The sequence below is a fragment of the Ambystoma mexicanum genome, chromosome 12, assembly GCF_040938575.1.
Source record: "Ambystoma mexicanum isolate Mex_15411 chromosome 12, UKY_AmexF1_1, whole genome shotgun sequence".
Taxonomy (NCBI): Eukaryota; Metazoa; Chordata; class Amphibia; order Caudata; family Ambystomatidae; genus Ambystoma; species Ambystoma mexicanum.
In genome coordinates this window covers 977275875-977298431 of record NC_090936.1, presented here as the reverse complement: position 1 = coordinate 977298431, position 22557 = coordinate 977275875, and positions in this window count along the sequence as shown.

Here is a 22557-nt window from a genome sequence, read left to right as displayed (position 1 = left end):
ATCACCACGGCACCTTCGATACAAATACTGTGGAGCGACCACCTCATCATCCCATTCATGCTCACCATGCCATCCCAAGTGTGCATCCAACCTCCAAAACTCGCAACCACTGCAAAAAGAAACTGGAAACACGTCAAAGAAAGTACGCTATTCGAACAACTGGAATTAACTAAACCCTCAACTACAGAACTAGAGCTAGCTGACCTAGACGGGAAAGCAGAACTACTACACAAATGGATTGCAGATACAATTGACAAACCATTCACCCCATCAAAAAAAGAGCAATGGCAAAATGGTTCACCCCACAATTAAACACCATGAAAAAGGAAAACAAAACAATGGAACTTGAATGGAGGAAAGAATACAACCCAGACAAAAAACACTGTTCCAAAAACAAATCCGTGCATACAAGAAGGAAATTCAAAAGGCAAAGAGAAGGCATTATGATGACAGAATCACCAATGCCACCAACACACAAAAGGAAATGTTTAACATTGTTAAAGAGATAAGAAAGCCACCAGGCTGCGATAATACCCCAACCCCCTCAGAGGATCTTTGTAACGACTTGGCAGACCATTTCAAGAAAAAAATCAATGACATCCGACAAACCATACAAAAGAGACCAACCAACCACAACATGCAACCAAACGAACCTAACACATTACCACGGCACAAACTCAAAAACTTTCCTGAAATATCAGCAGAGGCATTCGCAATGCTGGTAAAACGCAGCAAGAAAGCTGAATCACCCATGGATGCCTTTCCCCCGGACATCTACAAATCAATCCTCGCACAAGGAATGCCAGCAGAATACTACAGAAACCTTCTAAATCTATCACTAGCAACAGGGACTGTGCCGAGGATCTTCAAATCAGCCTATATGAAGCCACTTCTAAAAAACACAAGTGGCGACGTAGAAGACCTCTACAACTGCAGGCCGATCTCAAACATTCCCTACCCTGCAACACACCTGGAAACCTACGTATATAAACTTACCCAAGAACATGTAGAAAAACACCACCTGCTAGAGAAAGCTCAAGTCGGTTTCAGACCAGCAAGAGGAACGGAAACTGCACTACTTTCCATCTGCAGACTCAAACACAACCTCAGCTCTTATTCTGCTCGACCTCTCCGCAGCCTTTGACACAGTTAGCCATGACACTCTGACCAAAAGACTAGAAGACATAGGCATAACAGACACAGTACTACTCTGGACTAAATCATTCCTAGCAGACAGAACAGAAACCGTATGGATTAAACCCTTCAATTCCACCCCATGAGTCAACGACTGTGGAGTGCCACAAGGATCCTCACTATCACCACTATATTTCAACATCTACCAGACTCCGGTCATCAGAATCGTCAAAAAATACAACATTACGTGCTACAACTACGCATATGACACTCAAATAATCTACAAAATCAAAGTCACCAAAGCGGATCACTCAACTCCAATCGACTGTCTGAAAGAAGTCTTCAACTGGATGAATGCCAACAACCTGAAAATCAACCCAGGAAAGACCGAAATCATGAACATAGCCAAAGACCAAGAGAACGAAACCGCCATCCCATGGCCAACGGAAATGGGAACTGCATCAACACCATCTAAAGTAGTAAAGAATCTAGGAGTCCTGATGGACAACATCCTAACCTTAGAACCACAAATAGATGCAACAGTGAAGAAATGTTTTTTTCCTCATCCACACAGCAAGAAGAATCCTACCTTTCCTCTCCTTCACGCACATAACACTCACTATCGTTGCCCTCATCATGTCAAGAATCGACTATGCAAACAGCCTCTACCTCGGAATACCAGAATGCCTCCTGAAGAAACTACAATGAATCCAAAATGCGGCAGCCAGACTACTGCTCAAACTATCCAGAAGAGACCTCATCACTCCGGCCCTAAAAAAACTACACTGGCTCCCAGTAAAACCTTGAATCACCTTCAAAACCATGTGCATAATGCACAGGGAAATCAGTGGACAAGAAGCAGAATTCTTTCAAAAGAAAATATCAGTCTACAAACCAAAGAGGCCCCTCCGATCCAGCTACGAAATCCACCTGGAACTAAAACCATACCTAAAGAAAAAACTTGGCGACACCTCCTTCTGCCACTTAGCCGCAAAAACATGGAACAACATCCCAAAAGAGATAGGAAACACTGAAGATCACTACAAATTCCGAAAACTACTAAAAACCTGTCTCTTCAAGACCACAGACTCAAACTGAAAACCGAAACAACAGAGAAAAAGGATGACTAAACTGGAAAGGACACCGACAGCCCCAGAACTGACAGGGAAGCTCCCGCCGTACTGTGACGGATGACACCGGATAGACTGAAACACAGGTGACACCCATGGAGATGGAGGCAACTACGCCAGCCAACCCCACCACCCACCTCACCCCCCCTAGTTGCCACCAGGTACCAAAGTGTCAATTGAATTGTTGAGATACTGACAATCACCACACTAGCTGAGTGGTGGACATTGGCAGGTGCACTGGCCGCAGGATTAGGAAGGGAGGACAGGTGGGGTTTGTGAGGGAGGCTGGTGAAGGTAGGGGACAGATGTGAAAGGGACTTGAATGCAAGATGGGCCCAGATTAGGTGAGAGGCGCATCAGGAGAGACTACACAAGCCCAGCACCTCAATTCAGGATAGAGATGCCAACTAAACAATTCCACTAACAATTTCCCCCCTCTGCACACACCTCTCAAACTCCAAACCAAACCAAACACAACCACAAACCTACAGCACAACAAACCGCACAAACTTCACTACATTGCAACAACAAAACAAAAACACATATAGACTTCCACAACAGTACACAACGACTACCGGCTGCAAACACCCCAGGCCCAGCCAATGGACCCACCGGGCTGAGGCCGCCAACAGCACATCACTGCTCTCTTGCACTTTTCCTGATTTCTCTCACTAACTCACCCTCCCTTCCTCTTTCAGAGCCGCCAGTGCGCCAGGGGACCACTCCAGTGGTGATAGTGCGCGGTACAAATGTCCTTTAGCATTAACATTAAAGCTTCAGCCAGTGTAGGAATGCCAGGATTTCCAAAGAGGGAAGCAAGATCCCTCCCCTAAACATCTCCCATGGAACAGAGGGAGATACTGAATCCAGAGAACCCTCTAGCAGCTCCAGGACTGGTACCCAAGCCAGCACACAGGGTGCCCTACTAGGCTCTGCAAGCAAGCTTCCTAGATAGGAAGTCCCAGAGAGTCTCTGAACCAAAAGAAGGACAAGGTTGCTGCCTGCAACACTCTCATCAGCTTTGGGCTGTCTTCCATAAAGGATGATACAAGCCCAGAGAAGAAGCTAGGAGAAGTGCAGCAACAAGCATCAACCAGCGTCCGCTGAGAGGACATTTTAGAGACAATCGAGCCCCTCGAGCTGCAAACGACTGCACCCCGGACTGTTGTCAACCTGCAGTCACTGACGCCATCTGAGATGCCTCGACCAGAACCACCAACAAGCACTGAGACAACGATTACTGGCCGCAAGCTGCCGTGTAGGCTAGCCTGCAGCAATCCATCCAGCCTCGCTCGCTGAACTTCCTGCTGCCTGATACCCACAGCTGTCTCCCATTTTGAAGTCTGTCGCAGAAACTACAAAGAAGCTTGAAACCGATTTAACCATGTCAAGCACCAAGAACTACTACAAGCACAAGGTACATTATTCTGCCCCGCTGGTTCTTCTCCGAACGTCCCCAGTGACATTTTATAACCCATCGCTACCTTTGTGGTGAAACCAAGTATCCTTGAACTATTGCGATTAATTACTTTACCGACTACCCTCTTGTCAGTAGTCAGAGTGCATCCCCTTTCCTTCTTGGAAACTGTCTGTCCTCTGTATTGCTTTACAGGATGGGCTGTATTTTGTAGTGTGCTAGAACTGTCTGTTTTGATAATAATAAAGTAGATATTGTGTACAACCTTGAATGGACAGACCCTTTTATCATTGGGTAATAAATGGATTTTCGATGTGTTGCAACTAACCAACGATCCAGAACCTTGCAGAGATAAGCCTGCCGTTCAGTTTACCAAAATTGCACAAGGAGGTTTATAATGTATTTGTGTTTCCAATCTGTTCGGATCCCTTCTGGTGTACTAGAGGTTTGGGGCTTATAGATGGTTTAGAAACTGATATTCATCCCTTGACCACTGGTGCCCTGGAAGTTCATTCGTCACATTTGTGGCAGGTAGTCAGATCAGATGGGACCTTGTGCACAGCTTAGTCACCCAACGATAAAAGTATTGTTTCAGGCAATGTTTAGACATGGCTAGATATTTGTAATAATCACGGATCTTGACACAGAGACTGTAAAAGGCATGACCAAGGATGTCCTGCGAGTCTTATGTCAGGAGAGAAGACTTCCCCACAGCACTAAGGTTAATAAACCTGAGTTGCTGACCAGCCCCAAAGCTTGGGTAGAAGCGAGCGTGGTTGGGGAGAAGACCCCCGGGCATGGGCTAGGCCCGTGTACACAAACAGAACAGACCTTCCGGATGGGAAGTGGAAGACGATGAGGAAGACAGCATGACCAGTATTTCTCACCAACCATCCCGTCGGGGAGCAAGAGAGGTTTCTCAACACTCTAGAGTGTCAGTGAGGTCAGGGACTAGTGGGACATCCCACAGGTTCCATGCCTCAGCAAAGTCTCTAAGTGGCCCAGTAAGTGTTCTGGCTGTTAACAAGGTAGAGGCTAGAAAGCTCCTGCTCGAGGAGAGGAAACTAGCGCTAGGGGAACAGAAACAGTGGGACATGGTCACCGTAGAGCGGGGCAGTGCTGCCATAGAGCTGTGCAAGCTGGAAGTTGAAGGAGGCCAACTGATCCACCTCTAGAGAAAGCAGTGATAGTGGCTCAAACCATAGTGCCTGAATAAGCCCTGGTGGCACTTCCCCAAAGACCTAGTGCAGGTCTGCAAAGTGGGGAGGGATATTTTGACTGGTTTGAAGTGCTCTGGCTTGCTTTTCAGCTACAGGAAATGGATAAGGTACTGTGGGGTGCAGCCATGATGAGTCACTTACCTACAAAAGGGACTGATTTAATTCTTCAGTTAACTCCTATGAAAAAGCCCATTTATGAAAGCATCAAGGTGGCCCTCCTTAGGTAGTTCTGTAAAAGCCCAGAACAGTATCTCAAGAGCTTCAGAGAGTTTGGAAAGAAAAGTGGGCAGACATTTGAAGCGTTCACACTCTTGTCATTGAAATATCTGAGCAGGTGGGTGGCTGGTAACAAAGTTGAAATACTTAAAGGGATGTACAATTTGATTGCGAGTGAGCATGTTTTGAAGAATTGTGAGGATGACCTACACCAGCATCTTGTGTAGAAGACTATCACAGACCCTAGGTAGCTTGCAAAGGCTGCCGACATGTTTGTGAGTATGCAAGTCCAGAAAAAGGCTCAGGTGAGCACACCCAAACCAGAAGAGAAATCTTCAGACAAAAAAGTAAACCAGGATGGGAAGGACAAAGGTCTAACCCACTCATCTTCAAAGTCAGGTCCCCAAAAGAATGAAGGGAAATCCCAAAACATTAGTTCAGCTGTACACACTGAAAAGAAGAGCACAGGCACCCCCAACACTGGGACACCTGCATTCTCTCCACCCAAAGGGTGTTTTGTGTGTAAGGAGCTGGCCCATAGGGAAGGTGATCCTGCTTGCAAGGGCATATCCAAGTAAGCCATAGTAGATGTTGGAATCATGGAAGAGGCCTTCATTAGTGTGGGCTTCTTAGAGAAGGACTTCCCACTGGGGCAAGGAGTGGCCAAATGTGCATTGGTTACACTGAGTGGGAACTGCACCGGGTCTCCAGAAGAGATGCCAGTTCCTAATAATGCAGAACCCTATTTAGAACATGTGTATATCAATGGACACAAAAGTCCTGCAGTCCAAGAGACAGCTGCAAGCCTCAATGCTGTCACCTGGCAGTGGGTACAGCAAGGCCAGTATATCGATGGGCCTGATTGTAGCGTGAATGGGTTTGACGGAAAGAGTAAGTTCCCCTTGGCAATTGTAGAGTTGAACTGGTGAGGTAAAATGACCCAGCAGCGTGTAGCGGTGAAATACTCCATCCCTGTCCCATGTCTGTTGGATGATGATCTTCTTGATCCTGAGATAGTCGGAGCAGCTACTCTTACGAGGGCCTAAAATATTGAAAGATTGAAGACTCTCAGTGCCTTATGGGTATGGAGTGCTTCCAGAGGGCTTGTTGGAAGGACCGACGTGGCTGCTAGCCCCTTGTCCAGCTCCACAGACTGCTGAGTGGCCTACTCCTGCGGGAGAGTGGGTAGTAGCCACTAAGGACCCTACTTTGGTAGCAGGGGACTCAGTGACTTCATAGTTGCCTGGCGCAGTGCAGGAACCTGAGGTGGAGGGCCAGGTGAGTGCAGATCTGAAGCACCTGCCCAAGCTCGATGATTTTGAATCATCTGGGGGCCCAGATCAGACTGACTTCTTCACAGCACAGAAAGAGTGTCCCACTCTGGCGGGTCTGCAGAAACAGGTGTAGGAGCAGGCTAAGGGCGAGGCCCCTGGACTGCTGAAAGTGTACTGGGAGGATGGACTCCTGTACAGTGAGCCAAAGGGCTCTGAGGGCGAGGGCACCAGAAGGTTGGTGTGTCCCCAGTGCCACAGAAAGTTCCTTTTGGATTTAGCTCACCAACTTCCTTTAGCACGTCACTAAGACATCGGACCGGTTGTCTGCACACTTTAACTGGCTGCAGTTCAGCATAAAGGTTAAGGAATTTTTCCTGCCCTGCCTGTATTGTCAAGCTTCTGGCATGTCAGGTGGTGCCACAAAGGCCCCCGTAATTCCACTACCCGTGCTTAGGTGGCATTTTGAGAGAATAGGCATAGATATTTTGGGTTCTTTGGATCCTCAAACCAGCTCAGGGGACTTGTACATCTTGGTGGTGGACGACCACGCCACAAGGTATCCTGGGCTATCCCTCTGAGGAGCATCAAAGTCCCTTTGATTGCGAAGGCTCAGATTGGGAGTGTTGGTGGATTAAGAAGTGCTGCTGTTTGGGAGAAAACGAACGTTGGTACCTGCTTTTAGCATCACGGCATTGCAAGCTGAGAGGGGCTCTTGCCGAGCATAGCTTGCTTCCTGAAGGAGGCGGAGCTTGCCCGAAGTCACGTGACAAGCCCCGTGACCCACTCCACCTATATAATGCAGACCTAACCACCCTTGCGGCGTTAAACCCGATGGGGTAAAGGGTAAACTGGCTGTTGTGTGGCTGTTTGGCGCTGGATGAGTGTAACACTAAGGTAACAAACCATTGGCCTGCACGCAAATCTAAACCAGTTCCCTGCGCTAATAGTAGAAAAACTCTACCATAGGGAAGTTGAAAATTGGCAAACTTTGACAGATCGTTTCTTAACTCTTCTTTTTTTTTTTTTTTTCACCAACACGCAAGCATCCTCCGGTAGCTTGGTTTTTACAAATATCTTCTATCACTTGTAAAACACCAAATGAGATTACGTAGCTCACCTGACATAGAAGATATGCTCGATCAGGGAGGCTCGTATTTGGGCGAAGGGGACAAGACAGGGAATGCCGCTCAAAATACCCCTGCCCAAACTCCAACCCTGCCAGCTTTAGTTTTCACTCAAGCACTCATCCACACGCACGAGCAACAAACAATGGAGAAAACTGTCGCTACTTCCCTCATCCAGATAGGATGGAAACGGGGATTAGAATTCACAATAATAACAAAGAAGATACAGAGCAGAATAAATGACCCTTTTCCCAGGAAAAGAAATAAAAGCACCAATGACCTCACCAATGTATCCATTAGCACATGGCAACCCTTTGACTGTGCTGTAGAGGGCGAAGAAAGGGTATCCCCCCCGGAAAGATCTCAGAATATCCCTCTACCTGCAGACACCAATATACAAAATGAGGCAACACTTGCCTCTCCTCAAGCCCTTTCAGAGGGCTCTGTGACTACTCCTATTACAGACCCCCCTCAAACCAGTGACAGCACACTGGCAGCCCTTAATTTTGTTTTAAACTCCTTGGTCTCAGTTTTTGAACTCTTAAAATCGGAGGTACAGATTCAAGCAGGTTTACTGTTGGAACTAACTAATGAAATGTCCAAGAATGAATCAGCTATGGTGTCTCTCAGTAATATCATGAATACCATTCTGATCCATACCTTAAAAGAAACGCAGGTCGAAGGTGTGAAGCAAGGGCTGGATATCACCTAAATTTACACCCTACTGAAAGAGGGAACTAAGGGAAATACTGCCACACAGGAACTCATAAAAGACCTCCCAAGGAAAGTCCTAAACCTCCATACCTGCAGCCAGCCCATCGGGGAAGAGGCTCTCAAGGAGGCTACAATCTTTGACAACACCCCACTATCAGACTCAATCCTAGAAGAATTCAGGAGATGGCCAACATGGACACTGATGTGTTGGAAGAGATTATCGATAACTCCCTGGAAGGGAAGGATAAGGTCCCAAAAGGTTCCTCTTGTAATGAAACAAACTAGATCCCAGTGGCATCTCAACATTTTAAAGGGAGAAAGAGGCAAAAAAGGAAAAGAGGGCGCAGTGCAAAACCTGTAACATCACTTCCGCAGTTAAAAAGAACTCCGAAAAAAACGAAAAATAAAAAAAAACGGTTTTGAAAAATACAGGCACACATCCTTCCTAAAAAACCTAGCTCTACCGAACGACCAGCAATTATCAGAAACAATAGCATTTGTCTCATCGGTCCCAGATTCACCAAAGAGCTCCAGCCCGAATCAAAATAACCCTCCCAAATTAGTCACTGGGAAAAAGGGGAAAAAAAGGGGACCTCACATCACAATACTGATCCCCAGAGTCCAAAGGTACAAACTTCTAGTGTTGGTCTGCAAACAGACCCTGTAACATCTCCAAAAAAGGTCCTGAAGACTCAGGGTCAAAAAATAGGGCACAGAAACAAGAAGATCGCCCCAATATTTTTAAAAAATAGGGCAAAAAGAATCCATCAAGACAATCTCGCTCAGGAGTCTATAAAAGTGTCTACAAAAGCTGTTGTGAAACTGGCTCCAATATTTCTGAAATCTTTGTCAAAATCATCTCTACTAACAGCTCAGACTGTCCCCCAGCTCCCGACTCATATCCAAGAAGAAGGGGGCTCCAGACCTATATCAAACGAGATCAATAGCCGGAATGGTTCGGGGAAACATATAAATCTCATACTCTCCACCCAGAGGAATGATGAATCCATGTTTATTACATCTGTAAAGAAAAATTATGAACTAGATGTGGGAGACTTTAGAATCCCAAAGGTGTGGTTGAGATTGGTCAAACAAAACAAAAACAAATCACTTTGTAGATCTGTGTTACTTTCTGAGTTAAAAAAAAAACATAATTTCTTTTCTCATCAGAGGTGATTGAGTACGTAAAATTCCCACTAAGGGAGGATAAGTTCTATGTAGAAATTGGTCTGAACTCGAGCAGAGCCCAACAAGCCCTATTTAATAACAAAGAAGACCTCGCCAAAGATGGCCTGATAGTCTATAAGACCAGTGAGGTGGGCTTATTTGAGATTGACCGCAGCGTAAAACCAACAGGGGCGGAGGAAGCTCAAAAAAATTAAGCATCAGCGAGGAACCCAATAGAGATAGGCAGGATCGTGGCAGTAGGATGAAATCTAGAAGAGAACCTCATAGCCAAACTCCCAGAAATCATATCCCAAATAATCCTGAAACTGGGTGCCGGGGAAAATAGTCTTTAGGCAAAGGGACTTAAGTGTAATTTCCTGGAATACAAGAGGCCCACGTTTTCTGAAAAGCAAGAAAGTGAAAGAGGAACTTTTAGGTTCAAATGATATTCTGTTATTCCAGGAAACATGGCTTGTTAATCCCATTGAGATAGAGGGCTTCACAATTTTAAGTCTACGAGCTTCACAAAAATTAAAAGGAAGACCAGCAGGTGGGATGATAATGGCACTCAAAAACTCCAGTATTAAAGAAATCACACCTTTATGCAATAACGAAATGGGGATACAAGCCTGTAAAGTAAAAGTGAAATGGAGGCCCCTCACCTCATCATTGTAATTATCAACATCTATTGGAATCCCGCCAACTCCAAACTACAGCAATTTCTAGAAATTTTGGATTCTGTGCTTACAATGGTGAAGATCGATTATGAAGGAGCTCATATTTTAATAGCAGGGGATCTAAACACAGATCACATTCACCCCAGGAGCAGCCTGCTCACGCAACTAAGGCCGGGTAAATTACGAAAAGCAAAACTGTGGAGAGACTTCATGATCTCTTGGGATCTTGAAATAATTCACATAAATCCCAGGGGGGAAGATATGGCGGGCGCAACCTGGCATCAAGGATCCCCAGAGTCCACTTTAGATTACATCTTTGTTTCTCCCGGTCTCTCAGTGCTTTGCCCAAAACTCTCACTAAACTGGAATGGGGGAAGCGATCACGCAAGCTTAGAACTTCTGTTTTCTGACATACAGAAGTCTGGGCACCCCAATAACACGCAGGAAATTGAAGGTTGCAAAGGGAAACTGAGAGTAGCAAAGTACAAACAGGGTGGAAAAACACTGAATAAACTTCTTGAAGAAGTTCCTCCCTCACTATGGCAGGATGAATTTCACCCAGAGAGATTTGGAAATTTTATTTGGTCCATCTGCCCGCCAAGCGCAATAAAGGCTGCAGGTAAACAAGAACATCTTCACCCTTTTGATGAAGAAACGCTAAAGAAAAAAAGAAGCCTAAGACAAACATTGCGTCGTATAAGAAATGGGCAGGATGGCCCTTCCATACGTAAAGAAGACTCAAGATTGGCTAAACAAACCTATAGAAACTGGTCAAAAAATCATAAACATCTGAAAATCCAAGAAGATGGAGAGAAAATGCTCTACCTACTCAATGCAAATAACTGCAGAAGCTTTTGGGCAGCTTTGAACCAATTGGAGAGCGGTCAGAACAGTTCTCTTTATAATCTGGTCCCAGAGAAAGAGTGGGTGGCATATATGTCAAACAACTTCAAACAAACCGGGTCCATTGACCTCAATTTGCCACCAGATATTTGCTGGTCTCTGACCTTTGAGGAACAGGACATTGTGGAGATTATTCTTTCATCCTCTACATCGAAAGCGGCAGGCCCCAACGGACTCACCTATCAGGTCCTTAAAGAAAATCCCAAAATGTGGGCTAAACTGCTACACCGCCTTTTCAATGAAATCCTGCAAAACAGGGTATTTCCACCGTCATGGAAGAACGCATTGGTCATTCCATTCTACAAGGGGGGCGACTGGTTAAATCCAGCAAACTATCGCCCTATCGCCCTCCTTGACATTGACAGCAAAATCTTCATGTGGCTGTTGCTAAAAGACCTTACTTCATGGGTGGACTCTAAGCAAATTCTCTCTCAACATCAAACAGGATTCAGAAAAGGACTCTCTACCAGCCTCAATGGGCTTATCCTGAACCTCCTCAGTGAAAGCTCTAGGAGAAAGAGGGAGTTCCTCTATATGGTGCTTGGGTTGACTTGTCCAAAGCATTTGATCTAGTAGATAGATCACTCTTCTGGTGGAAACTCCATAGTTGGGGGATGCCAGCCTCTCTACTAGCAATGCTCATGGAATTGCATAAGAACACCACCATAAGAGTGAGGCTGGACGATCTGTGTCATCTGCCAGATAAAATACAGATCTTTAAAGGAGTGGGGCAAGGTTGTCTGGGAGCATCCCTGTTTTTTAATTTATTCTTGTCAGATCTTGGAAACTTCTTGGCACCCTCTTCAATGGCCTGCCCGAGGCTAAACGGGAGGAGAATTCACTGGTTGGCGTACGCAGACGACCTCGTTCTGTTGGACAGTTCGGCAATTGGTCTGCAGCGGCTTCTGTCCAAATTAGGGGAATATGCTACACAAAATGGGTTATTAATCAACCCTTCAAAATCCAAGATTCTCATCTTCAAACATCCTAAAACAAATCTGGGCTCTAGAAAATGGACCTTGGACGGAAAATTAGTCCCCCGTGTTGAAGAACTTACCTATCTTGGCTATGAAGACAGCTTCCCCTTCTCAGAACAAAGTGTCCACAGTCATTCTGAACAAAGCCACAAATATGATCTCCCAAATGAAGAAGTTGAACGTCAAATTCTGTAAATTCTCACTCCTTCCACTCGTCAAATACTATATTGCTAAAGCAGTCCAGGTGCTCTTATATGTACTAGAAGCAAAGCCTCTGCTCTGGCATTATAACTGGGACAAAGTCGAGGGGCTTCTGTGGAAAAAATCACTAAACCTCCCAATGTGTACCTCACGAGTGAGCCTCAGATTCGAGTTGGGTCTGACCTCATTGGACTGTCGAGCCGATTGGAAACCTCTCTCTCTGTATCGTGAAATAATAACAGCCGGTCAGTTCACTCATTACTTTGACGTAAATGAACATCTTAAAAAAGCAAAATCAAAGCAACTCAACGGCCTGAAGAAGAAAGTGGGAGGCATATTGACCAGGCTTGGAACAATGCCAGAACTCCTCATCTGTAACCCAATTAAAGTAAAAAAGCTTCTGGAAACAAAAGATTGGATTTCTACCATCGATGGTGTAAGAAACCTTAAACCTCCAAACCTTTTTCTGAAAGTAGATAGAAAATTGGGTTCTCTTCCTCGTTACCTCCAAAAGTATCCAGACGGAGCCATAAGAAGTAACTTCATGAGACTAAGACTCAACCTTGCATATTCAGGAGAAGTACTAGACAGAAGAAACCAGGGTGACAAAGCCATTAAATTTTGCAGACACTGCGATACTCCAAGCCATCAATCCCTCAAACATTTGCTAATGGAGTGTTAGGGCACCTGGGAAAGAAGATTGTTGTTGCTCAGAAGATTTGTGGCGAAAGAGGAGGGCTTAACTTGTGTTATGTTTTGGGATAGACTGATCGCAGGCCAAGAAATAATGCTCACGGCTACAATAGTGAAAGTTTTAGAAACATTTTCCATACTCACGAGTTCAACAGGTATGAGCCAGTCGTAAGAGCAAAATGAGAGCATCGGTCAGTCTCAGCTGGGTCACCCTTGATTATCTCTTGGTCATCTCCTGGTTTTTGTCTTTCTGGCTCTTGTTCTGGGTTTCTACTCTTTGTTTTTGTACTAAGGAGTTCCTCTCTTTTTTCTCTCTTTTTTGTAAAGATATTTCTTTTAAAACCAAAACAAATAAATAATAATTTAAAAAAAAGATATTATCCCATGTTAGATTCCGCAAGGAAGTCCTTTCTGACAGGGTATCAAACTTCATATCAGCATATATGAAGGCTATGTGGGAAGATTGTGGTCACCTAGCGGTTCTCTACATTCTTCCATCCACAAACAAATGGGCTTGTTGAGCGTTTCAACAAGACTCTGAAAGTCATGATGGGTGGCTTGGAAGAGCACCTGAGGAGAAAACTGGATATTCTGCTGCCATGCCTACTTTTCGCCTACAGAGAGATGCCACAGAACGGAGTAGGGTTTAGCCCCTTTGAGCTTTTGTTTGGACACCATGTCTGAGGTCCCCTCAGTCAAGTGAAAGAGGGACGGCAGAGCAAACCCTCATCCCCTACATGAGATATGGTGGACCATGTACTTGGCCTCTGGTCTAGAATGGCGAAGTACATGGAACAGTCAACGAGAAACCTAAAGGCCTGTCAAGAGCTGATGAAGCACTGGCATGACCAGAAGGCTACAGTGACAGTCTATTCTCCAGGCCAGTGGTGTCGATTATGGAGCCTGTCAAACCCAGTGCCCTTCAGGACAAGTGGACTGGGCTGGACTGTGTGCTGGAAAATATCAGTGAGGTGAATTATCTCATTGACGGGAAAGGACCTAAACAGATGTGCAGGGTCTTTCATGTCAACCAGCTAAAACCCCATTATATCCGGGATAACTTAGTTATGAGATTAGTGACTGGTGGAGAGGCTGAGGAGGAGACTGATCCCCTCCCAGAACCCCTGCACACTGAAGCCACATATGGGTCAGTCGAAGGTTTCAACCTTGCACCAAACCTGTCAGAACAGCAACTGACAGACTGTCGTTGTTTACTGGGACAGTTTGCCGGTCTGTCTTCTCTGACTCCAGGTCACGCAGACTGGTGCACCTGTGATGTGGACACTGAAGACAGTAAGCCGGTGATGTGTAGGATTCACCGGATGTCCGATAAGGTCCATGGCACCATCAATGAGGAAGTTTCTAAGATGCTGTCCCTAAGAGTGATAACGAAATCCCAGAGCCCCATGGCTAGACCAGTGCTACTGGTCCATGAAAAGACCATTGGTGAGAAAACTGAAGTGCGCTTCTGTGTGGACTACAGGGTGCTCAATTCTGTCGCAAAGACAAATGCTCACCCAATTCCTCAGGCAGATGAGCTCATTGACAAGCTTGGAGCTACCAAGTACATAAGTACCTTTGACCTCACAGCAGGGTACTGGCAGGTCATCTTGACAGAAGGAGCGAGAAAGAGCTCAGCGTTCTCAACCCCGGAAGGACATTATCAGTTTACTGTAATGCCCTTTGGATTGAAGAATGCCCCTGCCACTTTTCAGTGGATGGTTAGCCAGGTTTTGTCTGGTCTGCGAAACTTCTGTTTCGCCTATTTAGATGGTATTGCTGTATTCAGCCACACCTGGGAGGATCACTTATCCCACCGGAAATAAGTGCTTCAGGTGCTGCAGAATGCAGGTCTGACTATCAATGCCACGAAGGGCCAGATAGTGCAGGACCCAGTGACTTACCTAGGCCACCTGTTCGGTGGAGGTCAGAAACAGCCTCTCAAAGCAAAGGTACAGGCTGTGAAGGATTGGGACATCCACACCATGCAGACACAGGTGAGACCCTTTCTAGGTCTTACCAGGTACTGCTGGTAATTCATCAAGGGGAATGGAACCATTGCCATGCACCTGAATGATGTAACTTCGAAGAAAATGCAGAAGAAGGCAACTTGGACCCCTGCATGTCAAACCTCCTTTCAGGATTTAAAGGATGGATTTTGCAGGGCCCCAGTTCTGAAGGTGCCAGACTATGGTCAGGAGTTCATTATCCAGACAGACGCTTGTGATTTTGGGATTCGAGCAGTGTTAGCACAGCCGAACTCTGAAGGGATAGAGCAACCTGTCGCCTACATTAGCAGGTGATTGACAAAAAGAGAAAGGAACAGGGATGTCATTGAAAAAGAGGCATACACACTTGTGTTGACTGTAAAGAAGTGGAAACCCTACATCTTTGGGTCACACTTTATGATCCAGACAGACCACCCTCCTCTTCGATGCTTTATGGCCATGCAAAGGGAGAACCCTAAACTTCTGCATTGGGCCATATTCCTAAAAGAATTGGATATGGACATTAAAATGCAGATGTCCCCAGCTGATACTTTTGCCTTGATGACAAACCAGACCCTCAGTAGGGTGGTAGTACACATGTTGAGGCTGGGGGCATGTGAAGAATTTAACCATCCGCATGGTGGGTGTGCAATCGCCTGGGCCTTTTTGATATTTTTTAAAGAAATGGAATGATGGGAGCGCAACCTCGGAAATGTGTTCAGCAAATCCGCACACATTTTCCAATGCACACCGCACAACAACACATGGATCCGTCCTGCCCATTGTCAGTGCTGCTGGTGGCAGCGCATATTGATGAGACTTAACTGAAGCAGGCCTGCGAGAGGCCTGGTCGCAGAGCTAACAAAGGGCAGGAAACCCCATCATTTGCATCTATGTCATCCTGAAGTCAGCTCCCGCCTCTTAGTTTCAAGGGCAGTTAAATGTTATGTCTGGGACAACTGTTTACGGTAGTCATCCCCAGAGGGGGACCCCATTCAGAAAGTGTGAGAATGCGGTTTGGCAGCAACCAAGAGTCTGGACCAGACTGCCGCTACAAGGTAGACCTGCCGTGTTTTAATCAGGAACCATAGAGAACTCAATTAACCAGAGAGACCCTTTGATCCACAACAGACAGGCAGATGGGTGGTACTTAGAAGTACATGTTTTCACCCCTTTAACTTTCCTATTGCAAAGCACTCTGGTTATGACCTCACGCATAAGAGAAGATTGTTGGTGGGACCAAGGATTGGTTCATTAGACCTTGCAAAGATAAGCCTGCCATTCCGTCCACGTTACCGAAATTGGAGAAGGAGGTTTATAATTTACTTGTGTTTACAATCTGTTCAGATCGGTTCTGGTGTACTAGAAGTGTGGAGCTGATTGATGATTTAGAAACCAATATTCATCCCTGGACCACTGGTGCCCCGGAAGTTGATTTGTCACAGGCCTCATGTAGGGATACCACAGGACTCTACCTTTTAATCTACTTGATCAGTTTTTTATATGGATCAGCGGATGAGGATTTATGAACATGTAGAGTTCAGGATACCATGTGTAAGAGAAAACATGGATCAGCCTCAAAGTGTTTGTCTCCCACTAACAAGGACCTCTGGGTTGGTGATTGAAAGTTGGTATTATCTTGAAGCCACCAAAACCTGTTCCTGTGCCTCTATTGCCCAGAAGTGGATCATTGACCTGGTCATCGAATGTGGGACTCCCATCCATGCCTAAGCAGCAAGCTTGAAATTTGGGATGATGCCCCTATTCTTCAATGCCATGTTACACTTTAGCAAAAACACCTTTGCCTACCTTGACAAATGCAACATCAGCAATATTTCCACCCAAGAAAACAAACCTATTGTAGAAATCTGGATTCCTGGATCCCTCATCTTTGGCATGAAAAGAACCAACCACATGGACCCACACTCTGGACTGTCTCTCAAATAAGGAACAATCAGATTTAAAAGTCCCCTGCCTATAGCAAATGGTTCCATGTGTTAATATCCAAGCAAAAATATCGCCATATTTTTGCGGCGATATCAAGTCATGGAACCTGCGGTGGACACCCCTGCAACCCCCATCATTTTTTCAATGGCGCATGGGACACCCCTGCAACCCCTGTCCCAATAACTCCATAAATTATCCCCACTAATAATATTGCCTATGGCCTTACCCCATGACCATATATATGGCAATATTATTGGTGTGGATAATATTACGTGACATCTAGCAAATAGCATTTGCCGAAGCTTGCCTCAGTTCTCAGTAGTGTGATGAATCCAATGGAGTCATCATGGATTCCTCAGTGGGGACTTCCACCCATGTGGCCAGGGGATGGCAGCCACTACCTGATCCTGACCCTGAGGCGGCTTTATGAGCGAGAATCACATGGGGGGAGACATCAACCGGGGAGATGTCATGACTTCATTGGACAAGATGAAGTATCTCCCCCTTTCCCATGAGGAAGACCCTCTTATACCCATAGCCTGTTTCCTTGAGAAAAACCCTACAATACCCAAGACCATAATGGCTTATTGCCAGCTACTGGTGCACCCCCCAAACCCCAAAGAGGTAGTAAAGTCTATGTATTTTGAGTTTGAACAAGGTACCAAGCACTCGAAGTATAACATGCAGTCTAATTGTTTTTCCAAGATAACTGTGCACAGGACATTTATACAAGGCAAGCACATTGATGAAAGAGGTAGTGCAGGAGAAGATGTTAGCTCCTGTATGAAGGCTAAGGAATGCGAAGATCACAAACCAGTGTGGCAGAGCACAGAAAACCGCCAAGTCAGAAGGGGAGATGTTGTGCGAGAAACAAAAGTACAGTTGAGACTCTGGGAACCGAGAGAGAGGTCCTGGGTGCTCGGCATCTTGCAGAGGTGGTGTTCTCCATCTGGGACATGAAGGGAAGTAGGTGTGATCACGGAGCCGCAAAGGAAGCAGGAAGAATGTCTGTACACTGCAGTGTGGAAAGCGGGTGAAAGCCTCATGCCGCAGAAGTGCGAACTAGACTGCAGATGCTGGAGAGAACCAGTGAGTCTGCCCGAAGCCAGTGGGGGCCTCAGGGTGTGCCTGCAACTACGCCAAATAAGTTATACTGTTGTTAAGACTGCATGAAAAGAATTTTAATATCAAATGGGCAAAATGCAATCCCCATGAGCTATGGATGCATGAAATGCAGGTTGCGGCCAAAACCCGAAGAAACCTTACTACAAAAAGATATACAAGCGAAGAGAAACATATAAGATATTGGTGAGACAGAGAAGCTGTGAGACACATGAAAAGTCCTGTATGGCAACTCACCAGGCAATTAAACTGTATGAGAATTCTGGGGGAAGACAAGATCCATATAATTGAAAGCATAGGCAAGTCCTGGGAGGCAAGTTCACCAGGCAAGTGAAAACCCCAAGTGAAGTCCTGGCAGGAGAGTACACCAGGCTCGTAAACTGTATGACAAGTCCTGTCAGTGGAGTATAGCAGGCAATTGTCAAAGCTTCCAGAGATGTGAAAGAAAGACAGCGTTTTCTAAACCAATTAGAAATGTGTATTATTTGTATTTATTTATTTATATAGCGCACCTGGCCAACAGGAATCTGGGCACATATCTTAAGGTTACAGTCTTGAGGTTACATTCATATCAGTAACATACATGGCAGGACAACATTTACCTTATCAGCATAGCAAAGTAATTACATAATTACAAACATAGTGTACAAGTAGAGATATATACAGGGACGATTACATATAATTGATAAATTACAGTGAGGATGAGGCAGTTACAGTAAGGAGTAGATCCTTGTATTTGAGTTATACTGAGGGGTTGATAGGGTCTTGGGCCGAGAGCTAGAATTTGGCTTTGTTCTTGAAGACCGAGAATGAGGGTTCTAGTCTAAGTAATGTAGGTAGTGAGTTCCACAGTTTGGAAGCAAGCACTGGGAAACTAGTCCCACCAGAGTTTTGCAGTCTGTATCTGGGTGTAGAGAGGCAGTGGTGTCAAAAATGGATACCTCTCATGATTGACGGCAAATGTATTTTGGTGGCCGTGGGCCCACCATCTCATGCACGATATGATAGACATATAGGTTTCCGAGTTTACCAATGAACGACTATTTTGATGTAACAAGGATCGCCATTTTGTTTTCTAACAATTGCTCATTGCTTTCTGTTCTTATTGCTTCGCAGCACATTTTCTGCTTACACTGCTCGACTGTTAAACATTGTTGTCTGAACGTGAAAGGTCAAGGCCGCAGGGCCGCGAGGCTAACAAGAGTTTGTTGAAACACAACGTAGGCAGCGCCAGGAAGGAATGCCCGGCTCCCTCCCGAATGTAGCCTTGAAGCAGAGCTGCAGGGCATTTAATCATTTCACAGCTGCCAGCCAGTCTCATTATATGGTAGAATATGCTAGAATAAAGCAGCTAAAAGCTTGAATTATGCTCTTCTTACGACCCCCCTTTACTGAGCCCTGTAGAGCATGTCGGCTCCCAGGACACGAATAGCACCTCATAGATAGCAATGTCTGGAATGTGACTCTTCCCCTGTATGTAGCACGCGTCCAAGAACAGAAGCACTGTGTTCTGTTCAACAACTAAAAGATGCCTCCGCACTTGCAAATTGCATATTGTTACTAGAATAGATATTTGAAGGTGTCATAATTGTCGGAAGTGTCCATCATCACACCGAGTTCAAATAAACCCAATAAAGGGGGGTGTTAAACAAGTCATAGCTGATTGTATGATATGCATTTTGTATATATGTAACTAATGTACCTAATTCACTCTCTTGCGTCCCTCGTGGTCTAGAGATACACGTCGCGGGGCGTGAGACCAAGTTGGCCAACTGAGACTATTTGCTTTGCAATAAAACCTAGCTTTGGGAATACAAACTCGTGTCTGGCGTATCTATCATGTGTGGTGACTTGCCTTGTTTCCATAGACGTAAGGGACCCCTAGGGGCCCCTTTCAAGATGGCGCCCCGAATAGGCACCCTCCCCCACTTGTTCCATCGCATACATTGTAATTGAGTCAAGGCAGAGAACGGCGAGGACGGGACGATCGAGCCGGGATCAAGAGGTGTTCGGGGCGCCCTGTAGAAGTGATGAGAGATTCCTTTGCAGATCTGCACACATCTGATCCCTGATCAACGTACCCGGCTAGAGAACAAGGAGGCGAGGGTCCCGAAACGAGGAGGAAGCCAAGAAACGCAGACACGACGTCATTGGTTGCGCCAGTATACAGACGACTTGTGTCCGGAAGGACAAATTGATTTATCAGGTGAGTCATTCCCCAATTCAAAGTAATCCTGATATTGGTTGAGAGTTGACTTTGCAAAATCAAACGCCCTAGGTAAGGTTGATTAACCAGGGGGAAGGTTGAAACATGCCTGGGGTATTGTCCACCCTAGTGGGGTTTTTCCGCTGTGGTAGACAATCTTTGGAAGATGGCCAAATTGCACCACCTGGGGGAACGCCGGCATATGAGATGTATGTGAAGTATGGAGTGGGTGCAATAATATTCTGTGAGACTTGGCATAGGCAAACCAGAAAGCAACAAGACCATCAGTGGCCGATTATTGGTAGTTTTGAGATAGCGAGAATAGATAACTTGGAAAGGGTGTTGATAAGAAAGAAAGCGCATCCTGCAGCATTTGATATCGTTAAGGACTGGAGAAGGGAAGCAATGATCCGATTTAGAAGTAGAGCGAAGCATGCACGCAGGCATAAATCGAAAGGTGAAGTAGCGGAAGAAAAGGAAGAGGAGGAGTGGACTGAGAGTCTAAGGAAGTCAGGTAGACGTGACCAGCTGAATATAGAAAAAATATACCCACAGCGAGAAATGCACCTAGCAGATGAATTGATAGAAAACATATTAATCCATACAAAACAAGGCCCAAGATCAGAAGCGAGGCCAAACATGTCTGTAACTATTGCCCAAACCCTGCCCGGAGCTCAAGCTCTCCCTCCTGTAGCTCAAGCCCTCCCACAACCACAGACCGCGCACGTAACACTTCCTATTAGCCAACCAGGCCCACAGCAGACACTCTCCTCTTCTGTTGTCCCATCCGCACCTCCCGCCTTAGATACAGACTCGCTACCGTCCGTCCCTCCCGGGGGTAAAATTGAAACCACGGGGGCGAGAGGCGGGACGGAACAAAGTGGATGCACGAGGGTAACTCGCAGTGCGATCAGCAAAGAAGGTGGAAATGCAGCAACAGGCAGAAATGTATATAGACGGGAATGATGGGACGGCAGCATTGGCTTCGATGTATGACTTCCAAAGAAGCAACGAAATACAGTTAGGGCCTCATTACATGGTAGGCGGTAAGGGTTTACCGGTACCGGTATTTTACTGGTACCGGTAAACCCTTACCGCCTTACTACGAGGTCCCTTTGCGGGTTGGGGAATTTAACGATTGCTTTTTGCAGGCGTTAAAAACCAACCCGCAAAGGGACCAGGGAGCTAATTACGGTACCGCAATTTGCGGTACCGTAATTAGCGCCTTCCCCATTCCCATAGAGCCCTATGGGGCAAAAATGGGAATGGGGTAGGGCAATGGGGGAAGGGGGAATTACCGCCCCACCAACCTAGGAATAGGGCAGTAATTCCCCTTTCCACCAAGGCAGTGCCGGTATTTTACTGGCATGGACCAAGGTGCTAATAGCACCTTGGTCCACAGCCATCCGTGTAATGAGGCCCTTAGTGTTGGAATGTATGGGTGAATATTTGGTGGAGAGATGGAAACAGTTAATTGGGAAATTACCACTGCAGCGATTGTTGGATTTGAATGCATTAGCACGCTGTAGAGAGAGGGATGAAGAAGTGAGAGAAAATGTATATGGACTTTTTGAACTTAAAAATGAATTAGATAATGATTATGCCGAAATGTTTACTGCACCTGGCTACAGGGGTAAGGATATCGGGAGACATAGGAAGGAAGCTGTAGAACCGTATATACAACAGCGACATTAAATGTCGTTAGTACAGAGGGGCGACAAATTGAAAGTATGGATACGAGAAGCGTTTAGATGGATGTCGGATCCCAGTATCCCCACAATGGAGATACATGAGATATTCGATGAATATTCCATGCCCATGAAAAGAAAAGCACTGCAGTCGATGGTTGAACATTTACTAGAGAAAGATATAAAAAACGACAAGGCCAGCCCACCCGAAGTAATGGCAGTATATAAGAGAGCACTAGAGCGAGGGACAGGAGAAACAGCCCTATCGCTTGATCTGGGAATATTGTTGCACATGAGAGAAGGGGGAGGGACAGTAAGTGGGGCTTTTCCTATGAGAGAGGTCCCACCTACCTTTGTGCCCAAAGTAGAGATTCCTGCAACGGGCGCCGTAGCGGCGCAGGTAACATCAGCCCATTATACCACCCAATATGTACATGTCCCCTTTTCCAGACAAGAGGTGAACAACATAAATCAGACGGTTCCCGACATAAGAAAGAATCCTGCGGGGTTCTACAAGGAAGTAGAGTTCTGCCTACAATCATCCATGCTTACCATGGGTGACATAGACCTGATATTCCCAGTGATTCTGCCAACAGACATATGGAAGCAAATAAGAAAGGTGGATGACATAACGACCTTTGGCGCCACATGGGCAGACTTGATAATAGAAGACAGGAATAAAGCGGTTGGAGGAACACTGGGAGCGAACCTGATAGCATTACCAGCACGCATAATACCAGAAATTAAAAGAAATTGTCC